The 22539-nt window shown below is 30.3% G+C and overlaps 1 long non-coding RNA gene across 1 annotated transcript; it reads left to right on the forward strand.

Annotated features, from left to right (window-relative positions):
* The first annotated feature begins 18378 nt into the window (after nucleotides 1–18378).
* On the forward strand, nucleotides 18379–22508 carry LOC129976718 (uncharacterized). The gene is made up of 2 exons (XR_008785180.1): nucleotides 18379–18628; nucleotides 22317–22508. It is a non-coding gene; the product is annotated as an uncharacterized LOC129976718 (long non-coding RNA).
* The last annotated feature ends 31 nt before the right edge of the window (nucleotides 22509–22539 follow it).

Genomic DNA, 22539 nt, shown 5'->3' on the forward strand with positions numbered 1-22539 from the left:
AATATGTCGTCTTAGTATTAAAATGAATGCAATTGATACATCTGTAAATTTTATCGATGCTGTTACAATTAAAGCAATAGAAATGGAAGATTTATTAGAAGAATGGGACAACGACATTGCTGAGTCCATGCTATCTATTGACACTGGAGAAAACGAAAAACAATCGGAATGGCCCGAGTTACCTTCCCTTCCATTAGAAAAAATTTACTCCTTCCTAAGCCGTGCAGATCAGATAAATCTGTCGCAGGTGTGTCGTAAATGGTCTGAAGGATACGGTTCACCATCTGTGTGGAAAACATTTCGATTCTATTTGACAGATTCAGAGTTGTCGATGGACACCTGTCCCGAAATCAAATTTTCTCGAAAATACAGCAGCATGTTCCGGCATGTAGAAATCGTTTGCAGAAGAATTAATCTGCAATTGATTGACACTTCATGGAGACAACTAAAAGTATTCTTGGACATCTTGACCACCAACTCGCAACTTCTCACAATCAAGTTCCGAAATTTGGGTAACTACCTTCGACAGTTGGACACTCCAATCTATGATGACATATTTAGAGCCATTGCCAGTCTATTGGGATCGCAGCATCTTCTGAAAAGGTTGGAGTTCCATGAGTGTTTCTTTCGATTCCAAGAAGGTGTTGAGCTTCTGAAAGACATAACTGAAAACAGTAGGGAGTCCTTAACGCATCTCGTACTTCGTGGATTTATTCATGAAGACCCCATGGACCATGAACAGGATTCTAACGTTGCACAAAGCCTGCCTACATTCGTAAGTCAAAGATTTCCAAGGTTAACAACATTTGAAACAGACTATTCATTGATTTTCGACAATATGTTTGCACGCCAGTCTGCTGCTGTAGATGCATTGAAAAACTGTCAGATGCGATCCCTTTCGAAAATAATCTTGCATTGCGATGGTTTCAGACAGTCACATTTTCAAGGGTTAACCTCAGTTGCATGGAGTTTTTTGAAACAATTATGCCCGGATCTTCAAGTGGAATTGTATTTTCTGCCTGGTTCCCAATCACGGAGAGAGATGGAATTTTTCATTCTGCCAGAAATGCCAATTACGCTGCTGGATTACAGATTGGATCGACTGCATGGCTCTTCCATCATAGAAATCGATACGTTATTCAATCATCTTCTTGCATGCAAGGTCAACGATCATCTGGTTTCTTTATATTTAGTATGGATGATGCCTATCCATGACTTAGCCTCCACTTTCATTCCATTCTTTCAGGCTTGTTCGAAATTGAAATGCTTGCAGCTCTTCACGGTATTTCCAGCCAATGGTATTGATCTTTTGATGAGATCTTGGCTCGAAAATCGACCTGAGTCTCTGGAAGAAGTACTTATATCTATTTCAAACGTGAGAAACGAAGATGAATATATGAGCTTGATGACCTTAGCTGATGAATATGTTCCTCTCTTACAAGTGTTAGGATTAAATGCATTTCTGATTTTAGATCATGGTTGGCGATAAGAGAAATCATTTTTAAGAAACCGTAACTTGTGAGCTGCAGCCAATTAGCAAGCAGTAAGTTACTCGTATTATCTGAATCATTCATATTCACATTCAATAACATTTTTAGATTAATGAATGATTAATTAAATGACGTTAGAATTGTACTTAAAATTATATATAATACTATATCAATGAATAAGATTTATAATTTCATCGTGCCAGTGTTTAAAATAATAAATATATATAAATGACTTTCATTTCAATAAATATTTTTCGAATTTTTTATGCATGTTGATATTAATTTTATTAATTTTAATATACATATATGTAATAAAATAGAGCATACATTTTTTGCGCATCAGATTTATTACAGTTTTTTGTGCTTTCTTATTTAGTTCAATTACATTATCAATTGGGGCTCATCTGTTCATCATATATTCAATTTGACGCGTTTTAAATATTTATTAGGCATAACGGGATGCAAATAATGTATCCTTATTATTTGGCAACTTTTTGATTTGCTTCTTAATTTATTTTGCCAGTTTTTACATCCATAATCTTTTAATTAGCACTCTTATACTTTTAGATGCATTTTTATTGCTTACTAGACGCCTTTGGCGACCTGCCGGTTCGCCAGTCTTAATGGAAATGATTAATTTGCAATTAATATAATAATATTTTTTTAGTGAAACGAAGTATTTTTTTATGATATGATTACTGAAAACAGAGTCGCTGAGCATTTAAACCTTATGGGCACTAAAGAATTATCTTTCTTAATTTATGTACTATCTCAAGAATTTGTCAATAAGATTTTCTCAGATTCATCATGATCAGATCGATTAATTAACGATGTTTAATTTTAAACGCACCAAACACTAAGAAAATAAACAGAGTCGTTTAAAATAATTGGTCGAAAACAGGTTAAAAATAACTACTTAAAAAACGATGTACTTAAAATTATAAGCATATACAAAAAATATATAACTAACATAAATACAATTTAATTACAAAAGCATTCAACTAACCTAAAAATAATTGAAATCAAGTGCCGAATCCGTTGAAAATAGTTATCAACAATAAGAACACAATGCGCATGCGTAAATTTTCAACGCCAGTTATGGTAACGCACATGCGTAAATTTTTCTACGCGAGTTGGGATAACGTATGCAGATTAGAAATTTTTAATTTCCTTTATTCTGTTTTATTTTAATTCAAAAGTACTTCAGAATGAATCTGAAAGATCGATTAATTAACAATTTTTAATTTTGTTGTTTCTTATGGCACTTGCCAGGGACAAGGCCGCTGATTTAAGCCAGAAGGAGGAGCGCCTCTTGTTTCTATCGTAGCGCCATCTAGGGCCAAGAGAACGTCTTAGCTACACACACGTCACAACACTTTTTACGGACTTCATTAACGCAACCACAGATCGTAATTTAGACCAGAATCAGAGAACGATCGCCCCTGATCCGGTACCCCAGTGGTATTACTCTCGACATGGAGGACTTCGTGACCACGACAGATTTAACGCGCGTCAGCCACCAAGCACAAGGGGAATCTTCGGCCGGCGGGGTTCGAACTGGCAACCCAAGGGACGCTCTACCAACCAGGCTATCCCGGCCTCATTATTAATTTTTAATTTTAATTTGCCGCTTGTAAACGGCAATTCTCTTCGACTGCTTAATGCAGCAAGTCTCCGCGTTATGGAGATATCCCTAGTTGTTAAATCATCTGGGTCAGATCCTGTTTGCTCTGCGCGGCAGAAGACGATATTTCAACATGACACAAATTTGAGATCTGGTAATTTATCCCTAAATTCAATCGGAACTCGGCAATCAATTCAACTTCTAAAGCGATATTTTTAATTTTAAATGCATCAAACATAAAGAAAATAAACAGAATCGTTTGAAATAATTGGCCGAAAAATGTTAAGCCTATTATTAGAGTGGGAAAAAAAACCCGAAGTCTTACTCATTTGGTGGTGGGGAAATAAAGATTTTTTTGGCCTGGAAAGTTAGTTTTAATTAATAATTAAGATTCTAATTAAAAATTCAAAAAAAGGGACTCCAGGTGCCCATTTCCGACCTCCAAGGTATACATATACCAAATTTGGTAGCTGTATGTCAAATGACCTGGCCTGTAGAGCGCCAACACACACACATTGAGCTTTATTATAAGTATAGATAAAAAATTTGCCAATGTGGATTATACTATATCTCTTCCTAACTGGGATGAAATGGCAAGACTAATGAAGAACTACAAATAATCTTTGTTCTTGGAAGCGACGTGAAGCTTCCTTTAGATCTTTCTTAGGAAACTAATTTGCCATCTGAATGAGATCCGCAACACCAAGGAGCAATATTTTGTCGCATTCTTACCAAGCACGATAAAATCGAGCCAACCATTCAAATTCTCGCCAATAATCCATCATCTTGTATAACTAGCTATATGATATCAAACAACTTTTTGGATTGCAACAAAAAATTGAGGATATTACATTCAACAAGAAATCGACCAAAAGTAATTCGTCAAGGGATGGAATCTTTACTTCCAACATATCAGGTTCATGCTCAAGACCCTATTCATAATCTGGTAAACTTCTTAACTGGTAAACTGAACCCGCTCGTAATCTTTTACTTAATTTTGATTGGATTCAAATAACTGATTATTTCTATTGTAGTTTTATTTTTTAAATTGATTCACTGATGAATTTCAACTTTTAATTGTGATGGTCAATAATTGCATTTTACTCTTAGTATTATTCTTCAGTACATCTATGAAAAGCATCGAATTTAATATTAATTATCATGGGAGAACATGATGTTGATATTGGTTTGGTTGGAGTTTTTGAAGCCTCAAAATATACGGGTAGAAAGCTGGCTATTTATCGCTTTTGACGCCTCAATTTTTCTCTTTAGTTAGTTAGAAAAGGTCACATTTGGCGGTTTATCGCTAAAAAGTTGCAATTTGGACCGGATTCTCCTATCTGGCCAATAAATGGCAGGATCATGAGAAGTTATATCTTGAAGAAGCACAGAGAAGAAAATAGAAATGAACACGAAACAGTTAGGGGTGATATCGAAAGCTATATATATATATATATATATATATATATATATATATATAGAGAGAGAGAGAGAGAGAGAAATTTCTTTTAATTTTCAATTTTTTTAACTGGCATACAAAGTTTTGGAGATCGAGCAATTTTGAGATGGTCAAAAACGATTGTTTTTCTAAATGTTGGTGATTGAGAAATATGAGTCATGTGAGAACATGTTTTTCCATCTGATTGATACCACATGACTTTAAAAAAAATAATGTTCTCACGTGATAACTTGAAATTTGCAACAGCAGATTCCAATTTTTTATTTCATTTTCTTTCCTTCAATATATGTATTAAATATATAACAAAATATCTAAAGTAAATGTTAATTTATGAACATATTCTATAATGAATTCCACCGTTTGTCGGGAAAAATCATTAATTTTTTTTCAAAATTAAGCCACAAAAAGTTTAATATTTTGATACATATCAAATATTCTGGAATGCTTACAAAAATGTATTTTCTTTAATGATTAATTTATAATTGTAAATAAGTATTTTCAACCATCTGTATTCCAAATAAGAGAAAAGATGTCATAAGAGAATTCATTTTACAAAAATTTGTGAATTCTAAAATAAAATTTCAGCTGAATTTTCAAACCGGTTTTGAGGTTAAAATGATTTTCCTATTAATTTTAGAAACGCACAAATGCAGTTATACTTTATTTAATAATTGTAGGCTATTCAAAATTTAAGAATGATGCTTTGGGTGACAAATTTCTCTAAAACCTGCATTTTGGTGCAGATGAAGCTGATGTACAGTGGCTCAAATAATTGAGTGTACACCTTAATTTTACTTGATAAATCCGGCATCCAATGTAATTAAAAAAAATTACTTAGAAGTGCAAACATGTTTTTATTTTTACACATAAGAAAAGGTTCAATAACAAATTTAATAATAATTTTAAAAATAATTTAAATTTAATAATAGTTTAATAACACATAATAGATTTGGGTTTAGATAGAAATTTCATTTTGCAGCAGTACAACGACCCCAAACAGAATGCACGTAACGTCAAAATGTGGTGCCTTTTTCATTGTGAACAGCAGTTACACAACTACCACAATTCGCCAACATCAATGTTATTGAATATCTGTGTCACACTCGAAAGAGTGGTCCAAAAACACAAAATTAGAAACAAAACTCATTTAAAACAAGTGTTGCTAGAAGAATGGGGTAAAATATCTTGAGAAACCACCAAAAATTGGTCAAATTGAATTGATACCATGATGTTTAGAGGCCATTATAAAAGCCAAAAGACATGCTATTAAATACTGACACTTTCTTTCTATGCAAGATATTACAAAAATTTCATTGGAGTATTCGCAATTTCTTGAAACAAAAATCTGCATATGTTTATTTAAAATGCTTCTGAAACATTTCACTTTAAAAGCTTTTCGTTGATTTTTCGTTATTTTTACTTTAAATTAAACAAATTGTTATGTGTAAAAATAAAACCATGCTTGCACTTCTCGGTAATGTGTTATTTATATTGAAAATCGGGTTTATCAAGTGAAAGTAACGTGTACTCTCAATTGTTTGAGATTCAAGATTTTTATTGTACTGTATTGTAGATAGTTCAAACAATATGGATTTAATCAAGTAAAAAGGTAAGAGACAACTGATATTTTTATATCTATTAATTTTGTAATAATCATAAAAATTTAATAAAAACTTTCTTTATAAGTAAAATCTTTTTTAATAGAAACTATTTGATAATGGAACTCATATTTCTTACTAGCTTTCAGTTTATACACACTTATATGATCATAAGAAAAACAACTTTTATTATCAACGACTAAAAGGATATTTTTCAGGATGGTATAAATGTTAAAAATATAATTATTATAATCATTATCAAAATTCATTGCAGACTTGTTTATGTGATAAAATATATTCATTAAAATAGTTATTAGAAATTTTTATGCAATCTTTTATTATTAAAACTTTGAGCATAAATATTTCTCTTCGGTGAATTTATATTCCATCGCCGCAGTGTATAAACAACGAAACAAACAAAACCCCTCTTCAGGAAATTCGGAAATTCCTTGTGACGTGGAAGAGTAGAGATAAAAAAAGAACATTGGTCTATTGCCTTATGTTTCCATGGAAACCACCCTCGTTCGTGCACATAGCGGTTGCCAAAATGCATATCTTTGTTTTTGTTTTTTATTTTACTCCTTCATCCTCTGGATAATAAATGTCGTTTTGTTTATTTTTAAAAGAATCATTTAGAATTTCTGAAGAAAACTCTTGAAATGAATAGTTGTGCATTATGCATAAACTATTATCTAATCTGGTTTTTAAAAAGGGAATTGAAAAATTAATTAATCTCAGTTCTATTTCATAAAAAATTACATAGAAAAAAAGCTTATATCTCGTTTCTACGTAATGATTAAATTAGCCATTTCATATTTTTGTAACACATGATTTAAAAAAAAAAAATTGGAAAAAATTGAAACTGTAAAGATAAAATAAGAAGTATTTAATATAAATAAAAGAAAAATCCTTTCTTTAATTTTTTCGTATTTTTTTCATTAAATATTTCGTAACACTTAACTGAAGACTTATTTTACCTATATGGTATGCAATTAAACATTTTAAATTACCACCAATTAAAAAAATATCTAATTAGCATTTAAAATTTCCATTCTTTTAAAATATTATCACTTTGTCACTGATAATATGTTAATTAGATAATTTTAATGCTTTTTGGCGAAGTTTTTAAAATTATTAGCCAAAGAAAATAATTTTTTTTATATTTTACAATTTTTTAAAATATGTGTTCACAATGATGTCAGTTTGATGGCCATGCTGATTTTTTATAATTTCTCGAAATGTTATGCAGGATTCTAACAACATTTAAATAAGTTTACTAATATTTTCACTTGGATGAGTTCTTGCACTCAAGTAAATGGATGAAATGATTAAAAACTTAAGTAATTTAATTCGAATAATATGAATGAAGCTTGTAAATTCTTGTATGTTTGACTGTTTTTGTATATTTTCTTAACACATTGAATCAAATTGATTATTTATAAAAAAAACTTGTTCTTTCTGTGGACGGGGGGGGGGGGGGTAGGGAGGGGGGGGGGGGAGAGAGAATTGTCTTCTGAATAATATCTGTACTTTTGGAACTTGATTCCAAAAAAGACTAGTTGTACACTGAAAATCCTTATATACTTTAAGTCTGTTGTACGACAAATGAAACTGAAATTAAATGAAACTAGTCCAGGTGTTTTCCTTGGCCTCTGCACCATGTTCAAAATTCCAATATATGTCCTAAAATGTGCTAAATTTCAAAATCTATTCTAGATTTGAAAATTTAATGCTAATTTAAATAAAATAAAGTTGGCATGTTTTGTCCAAATTTAGGTATTGATCGATTATTTTGTTGTAAAGGAGACGAACCAAATTTCATCCATCTTTGGTATTTTGTGTTTGCTTACACAAAAATAAGTCCAAATCTGGTTTGAAGCACTGAGAGGGGGGGGGTGATATAATCCTCTAAGTTGCAAAAATCTTAAGGTCAATTATTTTTAAATATATAGAACACTATTTTTACTTCGTCAAAGGGAAAATAAAAGAAAATGTAGCCTAAAATATATTTTTGAGATGGGCACAAATAATAATAAATAATGAAACCTTAATGTAATGTTTTGCTACCAATAAGCATTTTATATATTTTTGTGGTCCATTTATTACTATCAGTAAGATTGCTTAATAAACCCCTATTCAATAATAGAAACTAGTTTTGATTCTAATTTTTATGCCGGAGATTCTATTTCTCAAAACAATTTACACGCGTGGGAACATACAAATTTGCACATCTTTATAGTCATAATCATTACATCAAACATAAATATCAAAAGCACTCATTTAACCCTTTAAAGGGCCATTTTTTTCTAGTCATATTATGTTAAAATATTTTTAGGCTTGAAATTAGAATAAGAAAAGATATTCATTTAGCTTATTATATAAATTTAATTTGATTCATTAATTAATTTGGTTAATTAATAACAAAGTAACAAATCAAGACACATCATTAAGTAACACATCATTAAGTAAGTAAGTTAAATTAAGTAACAAATCAAGACACATCATTTTGTGTGAGATAAAGAAAGAACTGAAGCATCTAAGTTTCTATCTTTCTAAAAAAATTTGTCAGAACTTACGCCAACCTACATAATTTCATACAAATATTGATAAATGTGGTGGGAAGCATACTTCCCACGGTCCTAGAAAGGGTTTTCAATACTGCATGCACTATAACACAATTTTATTCTTATTTAACTAGTATCATTGTATTAAAACACTAGTCACTTTTAGTGATCATTTAGTTTGCCGGGAATATTGGTTATATTTAATTTCAGTTAAATCACTGACATAATTTAATGTCCATGATTTTAACCGTGTTATTTTACTTGTCTTTCACATGTTCTGTTCATTATGCACATGAACCTTTCTATTGGAGACCAATCCATGATATCATAGGTGCGATAAAAAATAGAAATGTGCGGTTCATTCGTCTTCTAAATTTCATGATAACTTCACTTCTTGTAAACTTTTTACACATAATCCTTTTTTAAGCTTTCAACACTGAAAGAAAATCGCGCACTCTTATATTTGATAGCAATAAAAGGCGTTGAACTTCAGAACAACACTGTAATATGTTGTTGGAAATTGGACAAAAAAAAATATTTAAAAAATGTTACTGAATTTCAGGGTCAATTCGCACGACTGTTTAATTGATATCACTCAAAAGACAATTTTCAAAATCTTTAAATGGTGTAAAATTTATTTTTGTGCTAGTTTTCCAGATAAAAACTTCAAAAAAAAAGCGCCAAAATTTTGTTTAACTTTTTTAATAAATCAAAATTCCAATTTAAATTTTCAAAAATCGTTCTGAGATGTTCACTCCCATAATGCGTAATAGTGAATAAAATTTGGAAGCTCTTGGACCTATACAGATTCAAAGTACGCGTACAGACACACACACTTCTTCTTTATTACTTGTAGAAATAAGAAGACAGTAGTAGAATCGCGGGATGACTCGTGGCATAATGATTTGTAACTTCTCACATTGGATCAGTCGGGTTTCGCGGAAGAAAATCTTTAAACTCATATGGGAAAAATTAATTAAAATTCAATGAATAAAGATATTTTGAATTTTCTTCCATGAAATTAGCGAAAAATGTTTGAGTAACCACCTTAAAACATTTGGAGTGATCCCCCCAAAACTTTCTCGAATATTCTCTAATAAAGCTGATATCCCAGAGAATGCTTTGCTTAGCATTCGCATACAACAATGACGGAATATTAATTTTTTGTGTGAATTTAGCACTTTTTTAAAATTCTATCCTGTCGTCTTTGGCGATTAATCTCTGGCTAGAGGTTAATAGTATTTGGAAATCGAATAATCGTGGGTTAGACGCGTTTTTCCCAACCGATTGAAATAAAAACTTCACACTGACTTGTAGTCATAAAACCACGTATCAAGTTTGAAATATATACGTTATTACGTTTTTGTATTATCACGCTTACATGTTTCTGAAAGTATACACTAAAAGACGACTAACTCCTTGTTGAATTTGACTCAAAATTTAATTGGTGTCTACAATGTAGATCTTAAATCTGTGTACCGAATCTTATCTGTCTAGCTCTCTTCGTTTTGTTTTTATCATATTAACTTATATTCGAACGTTGCCATCCATAAATACGAATTCTGCGCCCATGGCGGCCCGAAACAAACGTACATGTTGTTCCACAATGATGTCCCGATAGATTTGGCCTGCCATGGTTTCAATTTGAATATGCAGGTCAGTTCTGGAACCCAGAATAAATCCTCCCCATACGAGCAATCCTACACTACCGTAACGGTGTCGTTCAATGATGTTTTCTTGGTGGTAACGGGTACCTAGCGCTCTCCATATGAAAGTCCGGCGAGAATCAGACTGCAAGCCAAACTTGGACTCGTCGGAAAACATCACACAAGCCCACTGTTGCGGTGTCCATAATTCATGCTCTTTACTCCAGGCTAACAGCAGGCGACAGTGAGTTGCAGTAAGTGGAACACATCTGACAGGCCTACGAGCATATCGACCAATCTGTTCTAAGCGTCTGTACACGGTCTGCCTTGAAGCTGTCGTACCAGTGGCTGAAGACAGCTGACGAGACAGGTCTGATGCTATGCGCTGTCTGTTTCTTTTGGCAGTAACTGCCAAATACCGGTCCTCATTCGGCGTTGTAACTCGGGGGAGACCTGAGCTGTAGCGTCTACTCATATTACCATCATCTTGGAATTGTTGCCAAAGCCTGGAGATGACACTCTGGACGATTCCAACTTCCTCGGATACTTCCAGCTGGGTACGCCCACATTCCAGACGGCCGATAATTCTACCACGTAAAAAAATTATCCAAATGCGTCCTTTGTGTCATATCTATGCGGTTATTGCACTGAAAGGCTTATAAAGCGCTTGCGAACAATCTTACTTCTTTGCCTGTATTCCTTACACATCACTCTCTTATACTCTCGTCATTGTGACGTCCTATCAGTGTCATCTGGTGGCTTCCTGCAATTTGCATATGATTTTTGAAGATGTGTGTAGTCCTTTTACGGCTGATATATGTATTTTAGAGTTCAATTTCCGCGTGACTCTGAATTATCCTTAATTTAGGGACATGAGTGTATACAACAGAAAAGAAAAGCAGTCTTTAAAAATCGATGCACTTCAAAAATGTTTCACCATTACATTAATTCTGAAGTTAAATTTTAATAACATGAGCAACAAAATTTTATCAATTCTATTAAAAACATGAAATTGTTGAAATGTTTAAATCTAATAAACATCAGAAAATAAACGAATCCTCATATTTTAATCATCAATAATGGAAAAAAAACTAGATAAATTATTTGGAACAATAATAAAAAACGATTGGTTGATTTATATAGTTATAGTGGAATATGTTGTTGTGAAATAAGTTTGTAAATGTTTTTAAAAATTAATTAAAAATAGGCATAAAATTATTGGTATCAATGTAAAGAGTTTAAAAAAACTTTAATTTGATTTAAATATCATTTTTGTGTTGCAGCATTTTCAGAAATATCAAAATTTCGCTTAATTTTTATTAATTAAATCTATAATTAAATTTTTTCAAATTGTTCAGAAATTGCTCATGTTCACTTTACAAAGTATATATATATAAAATTTTGGTAGTTTTCAATCAAGCTGCTTGGCCGAAAACGCACATACACGCACGTACTTTCATCTTCATTATTAATAGAGACTACTTGAAACCAACGGGAGTGGTTATCCCGAAACTTTCTAGCATTACTCTCTAATACACTTCTCATGCCAGAGAATGTTTTATATGGCATTGGCGTACAATAGTTACGAAATATTAACTTTTGGCGTGAATTTAGCATTTTTACTGAATCTATTGTATCATCCTTTGATAATTATTTGGCATGAGTTAATAGTATCCAGAAATCGTATTTATGCTTTAGACACGTTTTTCTCAACCGATTGAAACAAAAGTTTGGCACAAGACTTCACTTGCAATCCCTAAATTTCATATCAAATTTGATATATTTAAGTCATTGGGTTTTTGAATTATCGCGTTGACATGGCTCTAAAAGTACAGACCAAGAGACAGTCAACTTATCTTGCGATTTGGCTGAAAATTTCACATGTGTCTACACTACAGATGTTAATTCTGTATACCAAATTTTATCTATCTAGATCTCTTCGTTTTGTAGTTGTCGAATTAACTTATATTCGAACAGCCGGGTAAACGGACTTCCTCTGATCAGATTTTACAGAATTGAACAGATCTGAACAGAATTGCGTGAATGAAGTCCGCCCCGTAAAACGGGTTGTGACGTGTGAGCAGCTAAGTCGTTCTCGTGGCCCTAGATGGCGCTACTATAGAAACAGGAGGCGCTCCCCCTCAGGCTTAAATCAGCTGTCTTCGAACAGCGTGCTTGTCCATGGCAAGTGCCATAAGAAACAACAGATTTTACTCAAAATCTGATAGAAATCTGCAACTGCGGTGTAAAGACCGTATACCTAATTTTAACCGTCTATCTCAAAGCGTTTTGTGTTATCTTTGTCAGAGATAGACGAGCGTTTTCTAAAAATATGTTTTTCGATCTCAGGGAGGTCTGAACGTGGAGATTCGTCAAAATCTCGAATTCGAATTCTTTGATGGTGCAAAGATTATATACCAAATTTCAATCGTCTAACTCGAGTTTTTGAGCTATATTTGTCACAGACAGACAGGCATGAAATTTTTCAAAAACGGGCTTTTCGAACTCAGTGTATTTCGATAAGGCATGGATATTCGTAAAAATATCGAGTTCGAATGTTTTTGCAATTACTATATTTTTCCCATACTAAATATGAGAAAGTAAAAATGTAAACTAAAACGCACATAGCAGCTGTTGGGATACGTTCAAATGAAAACATCAATGTCAATCGGAACGCACGCAATGCGTGTGATTTCCTTTTTCGCTCTTAAAAAATAATTGAACTAACTTGAAATCAACGAGTACGCACATGCGCCATTCATACTTTACAGTTGCTTTATGCTCCCCGTTACCCGCGATGTCTCACTTTGATTTTCATAGTTGTTCTAATCAATAGTTATTCATAAAAAAACCAATCGCGAAATTTGACACGGGATTTTATATTTTCTTTCTCTTTATTTTAAATATTTACTTTAAATGCATTGCATTTAACCAGTATCGATTCTTCAAAATCAAACAATCAAAAATTGTTTAAGAATTGATAAAACCTGATATGCTGAAGCCTTTGATAAAAGGTAACATTTAACTCACAGGTTTAAGTAATGGAAGATAAAAACATATTTCCCCCTAAATATAGGATTTTGGGGAATTTCTATAAATATTCCCTAAATCATCAATCATCAATATACGAAGTGTCATATTCATCAATTCATTTTTACTGTCTCATATACGTAGTATAGCGAAAGTATAGTAATCGTCAAAAAATTCGAACTCGAGATTTTGGCGAATTTCCAGCTGTCTGAGTACGAAAAACATATTTTTAAAAAATGTCCGTCTGTCTGTGACAAGATAACTAAAAAAAAAAAAAAAAAAACTCTGAGCTAGACGGCTGAAATTTAATATTTGCTCTTTACACAAAATCTGTAGATTTCTATGAAATTTTGAACAAAATCTGTTCAGAAGTCCGTATGTTTGGCTGTTCGAATATAACACTATAATTACAAAATGCTGTTATCTAAATAGATAAAATTCAGTACACAATTAACATCGATAGTGTAGGTTTGCCTGTGAAGTTTTGAGCTAAATCCAACTACGGGGTGATTGTTTGTCAGTCTGTATTTTCAGAAACATGTAAACGTAATAATTCAAAAACGCTATGATTTAAATATGTATTTGATATGGAATTGTGTGACTACAAGCGAAATTTGTCAAACTTTTGTTTCAATTAGCTGAGAAAAATGTTGGATGCTATTAACGCATGCTAGTGATTAATCGCCAAATAACTCGCCAAAGATGGCACGATAAATTCATTAAAAATGCTAAATTCTCGCCAAAAACTGATATTTCGAAATTGTTGTAACTCAGTGCCATGTAAAACGTTTTCTGGTATAAAATATATATTAGGGAGTATGCGAGAAAATTTTGGGGAGACCACAACCGTTGGTTTGCTATCTGATATACGAGGTACACAAAGAATGATTGCGATCATCAGAAAGTTTTGATGTTTCTCCTCATTTTAGATCTCTCTGCATCCGAAAAACTCATTTTTGGCATCATGACTATCTGTCTGCCTGCAAATGCGATAAATCAAAAAGCCTTTGAGCTAGGCGAATGAAATTTGGTACATAATTTTCACACCAAACTTGCAGATTCCTGTCAAATTTGTAAAGAAATCCATTATAAGAAAGTCTATCTTTCCGGCTGTCCGAGTAAAAGTAAAAACGATTACTAGAATACGCAAAGAGTTAGACAGATAAAATTTGGTACGCAGGTTTGGCATTTATAATTTAGATCTGTATCAAACTTGAAACCAAATACGTCAAAGAGTTGACTTTCTATAGATTTGTATGCATAATAATTTAACAACTTAGGTAAATGGAATTTAATATGTGATGCAATTATAATTTTATATCAAAATTTAGTTTCAATCGGCCGAAAAGAGGCATTTAAAATACATGTTCGAATTTTGGATAAGTGTATAAACTGAATGCTAATAATTAATAGCTAGAGATCGCCCGCTAGATTTACGCCAATGATCTATATTTCATATCTGTTATCCCTTGTCAAGACCCTTGCATACCACGCAAGGGTGCACATGTGACGGTATGAAATAGAATCTTTGTGTGTACGTTGCTTTAGTTAAGATCATATTTAATATAAAATTTAGTCAGGTAATGCATTAATTGAAGTTGTAAAGAACAAGAAGAAAGTTGTTCAAAATGAACATCTTCGAAACCTACACAAAATTGCCTTCTTTTAATGACACTTGGGATAGGCGAGCAAATATTATACAAGGATTGCCTTTGTGAATTCGTTACCAAAATTCTACAGGACGCGTATTGACAAAGCCAATCTATCTCTTAATGCCAATCAAAACTGATCGAAGATATCGATCACCATTCAGCATGCTGTTTATAAAATGGAATCAACCAAATAATTTCTAAAAATAGAAATATATTTATAGAAAACTACCAATGATGATGAACTTCTTGTAGGAAAATGGATTTTACCATTTCAAAAAATATAGTTTTGAAAATTAATGTTTCTATCTCAAGTAAAGTAACATTCATCATTCCAAATTGCATTTCTTAGATAAGAAAGTTTTGATTTTATCTCAAGTAGGGATCAATTGTAAAATTCTAGATGTAACTGTTATCTTGGCAATGGTTCTTTGGTTGCATAATATTGAATTTAGTACTGAATGTTCATAAACTAGAATGACAGTAATTTGAAAAATAAAGCAAACTATCAATTTTTCATCATATTCCTCTCTGGTAAAGTAAGGATTCGGTAGTTTTTAATCGCTACACACACTTCCTAGAAGGATGTCAGGAATTCTGTAAACAAAGTTTGTATTATTCTACAGCTAGACCACCATTATGATTGCATACAGCATAAACAGTCAGCATTTTTAATTGTTACTTATTACTGAAATGTATCATTCTGTTAGAAAGTACACAAATGCGAACAAAGAACTTTATTTTCTTGCTCATCATTCCTATACTTCTCTCAGTTATCTTAGATGTTCAATTTCTCATCCCTTCTTTATGAAGTCGAAGTTGCGACTGTCTAGCTAATATGTGTGATTAGCAAATTTCTTTGAAATCGTGACAAGTATTTAAGTTTATCTATTATACATGTATTTAAGTATTACATTTTTCTGAATAAATTTGCATTTCTAAAAGAATTTTTTTCCTATTTAAATTTGGGACTAATCTCCCTAATTTTAAAAATGAGTATATCTTTACAAATTTTATAAATAAAAAGGGGATATTTTTGTGCATAGATGAATGTAAGAGAAACATTTCAGTGATTAACACTTTTACACTATGGGAGGTATAAAATTTAATATTTTTTTTTAACTTTTTACTATCAACCTCTATAGAAACTAAGGTATTTTCATACATTACTTACATTACATGATGAAACTTTGTAATGGGAAGTATGTGCCTGTGTGCAAGATTTAGAGAAATAGAGGCTTGTTACATTTCTTTTGGATACCCTGTAAAAGTTAATGCACCAAAACCGAGTTCTAAAGTGGTTAGAAGTTTAAAGAAAAAGTTCCAGCTAATTTGCGCCTTATTTAATTGACCATAGTTCAAAATTATGAGCTCTGCACCAAAATAGCATTCATGTAGCTTCTAAATGGAACTTTAATCTAACTATTATAAATTAGTAACATGTGAGTTTAAACAATTTGCAACTTTTTTTTTTTTACGAAAAAAAAACAAAAAAAAAAAGGTTGTAATGTGAAGTTCCCACACATGATTCCATTCACACTTTACAGTCTTTTTCAATATTTGGCATTTTTTTTTTTATTGAACGACATTCGTAGGACAAAAATATCAGTTTTGAAATACCTTCCCTCCCACACCGGGGAGGAGATGCCACGAGTATACTGATGAGAAGTCACCGGGTTAGTGGCGTCATTCTCCATATCCAGCGGACATAGTAATATCGTAGAAGTGAGTTGCTTCTGTTGCAGCAAAGAGATGTACATCCTATGAAGGGGTTACACCGTGACTGGAGATGATCCTCACTATTCTAATCTGATTTTCCGATTCATGCTGCCTCTGGGACAATTATTCTACTACCTGCGGCGTTTTGGTGATGTTTCAACAAAATCCTTTTTCTCTAGATTTCAATAATGGGAGAAAATTACACGATTAAATATTTGCTGGAGAAAATGGAAGCATTATAAAGGAAAATTTAAAAACGGTGTAAAATTTATCTTATCGCGGGGAATGTCAAAAGTTGCTTTGATTTTTAATTAATTAGGATTCTAATTAGAAAATTTTTAAATTCCTTGGAGGAACTCATTTTTATGCAGCTAGAGGTGCGATTTGATAGAATTCAATTCATTTATCAAAATATTGTATCCACTTCAAATTTAATTTCCACTTAAAATATGATAACTTCCGTTTAAGATGAATAACTTCTGACTTAAAGTGATTTTGTGGAAAATCACTAATAAAGATGATGGATATTCAGAAATATGGAACTTTTTTAATGTCGGACTAAGCATTCTCACGTCACATTCAGTGTATCGAATGTGACAATTAAAATTGCAAAATTTCTTTTATATTTTCAAGAAGGTACAGATTTTATTAAATATTAAATAAATGGAAAGTTAAAGAAAATGGATCGCACAAATCTTATCGAAAGTCTTTTCATTTAAAGAGGACTCCAGAAGCAATGAGTTTCGAAATTTTCAGTATATAATGTCTGGATTTGCGAAAACTACTGTAAAAGCTGATTTCTATTTTCATAAGAAGTAACATTACATTCATTTAATCAGCACAAAAGTAAATGTGTTTGATGCCACAATTTTCATTTTTTTAACATTATTTACAATTAGTTCTCTCTTATAGATGTTTATTATTTAAATTTAATCATAAGAGCTGCATTCTGTAATCATTATACTATTTATTAAATGACTGACGATTTAGAGCGAATATTATACTATATCGTTTCCAATATTATTAATAGAAAGCAGTGCGCACACCAGATCTGATAAATGTCCGAAGAATTTTGATAGACGGATTTGTCATCAATTTTGATTACAATGAAATCGGAATTAATGTGGTCTAAAATCGGGGAAGAAATTCAAAATATTTTTCATATAAATGTACATGCCCTCCAACAAGATAAACTTTTTTATGTACTTTAATCGGTTTTGGGGAAAACATTGTTAGAAATCAATAAAATGTATTCTATTATTACAAAATACCCAACGACATTTTTCGGCATTCAGAGTATCGAACCACTTGATGCGGATTTACCATGTATAATGCTGACTCGGTACGCTCTATTAGGAGCATAGTCTTTTATTCAGAAAAATTTCCAAGACTTAGTTCTATACCAAAATCCTTTAATTCAGATATTTTAGAGCGCTAGCTATTTTAACTTAAAGATCTAAATAAAAGAGATCTCAAAAATTAATTGAGGTCGATATTAATTTGAGGAGGATTCGCTCTGTTTCATTTCAAAATTTGTAAATACTGTAGGACATGGTGTAAAATTGTCGAATCTCATTTGAAGAGATTAGTTGGCAAATTATATAATTATTTTCTGAATTTCTGAGAAAAAGCTTAAAATTTTGTTTCACTGTTTTGTAAATCAGTTTTGGTTTTAATGAGCAAATGAAATTTATTCTGCGCGTTTTACTTTTTACTTATTTTTTCTTCTTTACTCACTTTTTTTTAAAGTTACAAAAATCAACTGAAATGAAGAAACGATTGATATTGATGTTTTTCAAGAAAGGTTAATAAATAGAAAGTAGAGAATGGTCAGCATTCTATGAATTAGGTAACAATATTATATAATTTGTATTGAAAATTAATATATATAGTTTTTATTATCAGGAAACAGAAATATCATTTATTCCTAATTCTATAAGTATTTAGCATTTTTTATGGCTTAATTAAGTTTTTGTTAGATCATTACTATCTTGAATAAAAATTTTCTCATTTCAACATTTGGAATCATGGATATAATGATTTACATATAATTTTTCAAAATGTATTTTTTTATTCTGACAGCATTTATTATAATGTAATGAGATTTAATTTTTAAAAATATGTTATTTTTAGAAAAACTTACATACTTGAGATCGTTTTAATAAAAACCTAATTAATCGAATGATCACTAACTTCCAAAGAAAGAAAATTTTTCAAAGTTATGGTCAGATTTGCGATTTGATTTTTATTTTAAAATCTTTTTTATCCTTATTGTATGGATATTTCTTATTAATATAAGCATTTTAAAATGCAAACGCATAGTAATATAAGTCATGATCTAACTAATATGAGTTCTGTCTGTAATGTAAATTGAACAAAACCTAAGATTAGGGTATAGCCTTTTTTCCGAGATTGTGAGCATTTATAAAATGGCCACCTTCTATAGCTTTCAAATGTAATTTTCGGGATTATCGTATTTAGTGAGTTAACGCTTGAAAAGAATTTAGCTTTTGAAAAAGTATTGTAATCTTGGGTTCAATTAATTAATAATATAAATATTTGAGGATTCTTAGAATTAACTAAGAAAAAATGTTGTCTAACAAGTTCTTTTTTTATAACATTTAAAAAAAAGCCATAGTGTACCTTGTTGATCTGATAATTTTATTCAAAATGCCTTCGCATTCTATGCATGCATGTCGAATTCAGAAATGTAAGAGTAAATTTATTTCAGAAGTAATATTCTGTTACCAAAGCGTCAGTGCTGCCGTTGTTTTGTTATCACTAACATTCATAGCTAAAATTTTGCAGTTTTTGTTTAAGGTTCTGTCTGCAGGAAAATACCATTAAAATAATTAGAAAATGTTGAATAACTAGAAAAAAAATATGTAAATGTATTTACACAAATATCAAAATACTGAATCTGAAGCAATTTTTAAGCTACTTAATTAAAATAAAATCTCAGGGTATAGAAATTTATTTCTGAAGAAAAAACAGGTATCAGATTTGGGAATACTTTTGGTTATTTTCAGAACTTTGAACAATTTGTTATAAATTTTTTTATCGCTTTTAAATTAGGAAATATTATTTCATACTTTGGTTGAATATTATTTAAGTTTAGACTGATACTTAAAATTTATACAAATAGATGAAGTTTGAAAAGAGAAAACATTGGATTTTTTCAAATTATAAATCTTGAATTCATTTTAAAGGATAGAATTTGGCACATGATACAATAGGTATATAAGTGAATAAATTAGCAATAATAAAGTTTATATTATTAGAAGAGCTAACTTTATTCTCTAGAAAAATTTCATAATAAAAATTGAATTTTTCTTAATGTAACCCTCCGAAGGTCATTAGAACTTAGATACTTTTAAATTTTTTAAGCTTCCAGTAATTATAATCTCTCCCATATTCTAAAAATAACTTGGTTTTGAATGCCTGATTTGCATTTAAAGTTCATTAAAGGTTTTTTAAAATTATCTTGTATTGCCTTTACAATAAATTCTTAGATAAATAAACATATATTGCTCATTATTCATATACTGTAATTTGCAATAATTTCCTATTCTTTCAAAGTATTTGAATCCCTGACAATTGCATTATAATTAATGAAATTGACTTTTAAACTATTGATCTGAAATGATGAGTCAATCTCGTCGTGAAGTTTCTTGCTTATACTGACAATGACCAGCTGAACTTGCCAGGAATTGAGAATTGATGCTTTGTATGAAAATAATCTATAAATTTCAATATCAATCCTTTCTTTTGAAACTAAGAGATTAATTAAAAATTACAAGTTAATGACTTCATTACAGACTTTTATGCTTATGATGGCTTTAGAAAAAAATCTTATAAAATTAAACATGTTTTATTGTAAAATTGTAAATTGTAACTATTATGTAGATTCAATTAAAATCCTCATATTAAATTTGAATGTAGGTTTCTACATAACTTTCCAAATGATAGTGTTATTACAGTTTTGTTCTGAAATTCATTACAGTACCTTTTATGTTATATTAATTGTGAATTAAGAGAATTTGAGAACAAAGAAAATGCATTGCAATTTTTAATTTGGCCGAGATGTATGATGAAGAAGCCTGACCAATTCATAATAAATATAAGGCTGTAATTTATTCCTTAAGGCCTTATATTTATTATGAATGTATTTGCCAATTAATTTCAAATACATTCAAATTATTATTAGAAATGTTCAATAGATTATAATTATACATCCAAAGCGTTTGTCAATTTAAATTATCACTAACTGCAGTGATCTTTGAGATTAGATACTATTGTGATGTTAAGTACATTTAAATCTTTGCTTTACAAGTATTGAAAAAATAGTCCTTAGTTTAAAATAATGTTAAGGAAATATTAAATAGTTATCACATCTTGCTTATAATTTCACTCTTATTTTGTTTTTACAAGAATAAAGCTGTTATTTAAAATTGCATTAGTTATTCCTTATTTTAATTTTATTTATACAATTTTGTTCGTTTTCTTTTTCTGTAAAAAGAAAAAAAGTAATAATAACATTTCAACAGATTTTTTTTTTTTTTATTGAACACTTTATATAATATTTTGTGTTTGTAATAAATTTGTTAAATTTTTGTGTTTGTACCAGTTTAGATTTTGTATGCTTATTTTGTTTTAAATCAGCAATTACAAAATGTATTTAAAGCTGATTTTTCAAAAAAAAAATCAAATCTTGCTTCAAAATATGTTATTAAGAATTATAAAATTGTTTTTTAAAGTTTAATTAAGAATTATAAGATTGATTTTAGTCTTAAAATTAATATAAAAAATGTCATTATTGTTTTTAAAAAATGCCATTCTATATCAGTTATAAATTTAGGAATAAATAATTATCATTCATGCACTTAGTCTGAAAGTAATATTATTTTTAATATTCTGTATAATAATTGCAATTTTAAACTATTGTAGTTGGCAATTTGTGCAGGCATTTCTCAAACAGATTGTAAAAGTTATGATATTCTGTTATTGTTTTATATAATTAAAGCAATTTTAATATGGCAGTTAATGTGTAAAATGCATGTTTTTAACAAATATTGAAATGATTTAGTACTTAATCTATAATTTAAAAGCATTAGCAAAATTTTCAATATATTCTTTTGCTTAATTTTTTTATTGTTTGTAAAAATTGAATTTTGTAATTAAGTTTTCCTCTTGATTTGAAATTGTTTCACACTTGTGTGCTATCATTTATAATACACTATTTCATTATTTTCGAAAAGTTATTAATTTATTGTTTTTTGGTTAAATATTATTTATTAGTGAATTTGAGTACATTAATTATAATTTCAAGATTCTTTATTATTTATAATAATTAATAATAAATTAAAGAATAAAAAGTAGAAAATAGTTGAAATAAATTTAATTTCTGCTTTTTAGTATATTAATAAAAGTTTATTTTTAAGTATTTTTTTTTTATTTTCAGTCATTGATAGTTAATGAAATACTGATGATAAGAAATGTTTGTAAAATTCAAGTGATTCTTAAACTGTTTTCCTTAGATTTTAATTGTTCATGGAGGATAATTCTCAACCTGGGAAGTTTTTGAAATACTGGTACACTTTAAGAAGATATAAGTGGGTAATTCTTTTCCCTACAGTATCATTCTCACTCATCTACTTCGATTTCACTCGCACTCTGAAGTATAAGGCTGAAAAAGCTAAGTTAGCAGCTGTAGCTTACTAAATTCTCTGGTAAGTTTTATCAGTTATCTAAACATATATG

The sequence above is a fragment of the Argiope bruennichi genome, chromosome 7, assembly GCF_947563725.1.
Source record: "Argiope bruennichi chromosome 7, qqArgBrue1.1, whole genome shotgun sequence".
Lineage (NCBI taxonomy): Eukaryota > Metazoa > Arthropoda > Arachnida > Araneae > Araneidae > Argiope > Argiope bruennichi.